We start from the raw sequence: 1,942 nt of genomic DNA, 5'->3' as shown, positions 1-1,942 counted from the left end.
TGTTGTTTTGCCTATTTTAGGGTTTCGAAGAAAAGGAATATCAAACGGAGTCCGAACGGAATGAAACCTTTAGGAACGTGACTTTTGGAACGAACAAGATCCAGGAGACTTGGACCCTACGTCAAGCAACCAATAGGGAAGCCATGAGGTAGGGCGGCACGCCTACCCCCCCCCCCCCCCAGGCGCGCCCTCCACCCTCATGGGCCCCCTGTTGCTCTAACGACGTACTCCTTCCTCCTATATATACCTACGTACCCCCAAACGATCAGATACGGAGCCAAAACCCTAATTCCACCGCCGTAACTTTCTGTATCCACGAGATCCCATCTTGGGGCCTATTCCAGAGCTTCGCCGGAGGGGGCATCGATCATGGAGGGCTTCTACATCAACACCATAGCCTCTCCGATGAAGTGTGAGTAGTTTACCTCAGACCTTCGGGTCCATAGTTATTAGCTAGATGGCTTCTTCTCTCTTTTTGGATCTCAGTACAAAGTTCTCCCCTCTCTTGTGGAGATCTATTCGATGTTAATCTTCTTTTGCGGTGTGTTTGTTGAGACCGATGAATTGTGGGTTTATGATCAAGTTTATCTATGAACAATATTTGAATCTTCTCTGAATTCTTTTATGTATGATTGGTTATCTTTGCAAGTCTCTTCAAATTATCAGTTTGGTTTGGCCTACTAGATTGATCTTTCTTGCAATGGGAGAAGTGCTTAGCTTTGGGTTCAATCTTGCGGTGTCCTTTCCCAGTGACAGTAGGGGCAGCAAGGCACGTATTGTATTATTGCCATCGAGGATAACAAGATGAGGTTTTCATCATATTGCATGAGTTTATCCCTCTACATCATGTCATCTTGCTTAAAGCGTTACTATGTTCTTATGAACTTAATACTCTAGATGCATGCTGGATAGCGGTCGATGTGTGAAGTAATAGTAGTAGATGCAGGCAGGAGTCGGTCTACTTGTCTTGGACGTGATGCCTATATACATGATCATACCTAGATATTCTCATAACTATGCTCAATTCTGTCAATTGCTCAACAGTAATTTGTTCACCCACCGTAAAATACTTATGCTCTTGAGAGAAGCCACTAGTGAAACCTATGTCCCCCGGGTCTATCTTCATCATATTAATCTTCCAACACTTAGTTATTTCCTTTGCTTTTATTTTACTTTGCATCTTTATCATAAAAATACCAAAAATATTATCTTATCATATCTATCAGATCTCACTCTTGTAAGTGACCGTGTAGGGATTGACAACCCCTTACCGTGTTGGTTGCGAGGATTTATTTGTTTTGTGTAGGTGCGAGGGACTCGCGCGTAGCCTCCTACTGGATTGATATCTTGGTTCTCAAAAACTGAGGGAAATAATTACGCTACTTTGCTGCACCACCCTTTCCTCTTCTAGGGAAAACCAACGCAAGTGCTCAAGAGGTAGCACTTGCCATGGACTTGAATTGGTCCAACAATTTCAAATTTGCTTTCCACCAAAATGACCCACATAATTGTCGATTTATGATCAACTTATCTATGAATCTTCTCTGGATTCTTATATGCATGATTTGATATCTTTGTAATTCTCTTCAAACTATTGGTTTGGTTTGGCCAACTAGATAGGTTTTTCTTGCAATGGGAGAAGTGCTTAGCTTTGGGTTCAATCTTGCGGTGTCCTTTCCTAGTGACAGCAGGGGCACCAAAGGCACATATTGTATTGTTGCCATCGAGGATAAAGAGATGGGGTTTTCATCATATTGCTTGAGTTTTCCTCTTCATCATGTCATCTTACTTAATGCGTTACTCTGTTCTTCATGAACTTAATACTCTAGATGCAGGCAGGAGTCGGTCGGTGTGTGGAGTAATAGTGGTAGATGGATAATCGTTTCGGTCTACTTGACACGGACGTGATGCCTATATTTCATAACCATTGCCTTAGATATCG

This window comes from Triticum aestivum, chromosome 7A (assembly GCF_018294505.1).
Source record: "Triticum aestivum cultivar Chinese Spring chromosome 7A, IWGSC CS RefSeq v2.1, whole genome shotgun sequence".
In the NCBI taxonomy this organism is placed as follows: Eukaryota; Viridiplantae; Streptophyta; class Magnoliopsida; order Poales; family Poaceae; genus Triticum; species Triticum aestivum.
This window is presented reverse-complemented; position numbering follows the sequence as displayed.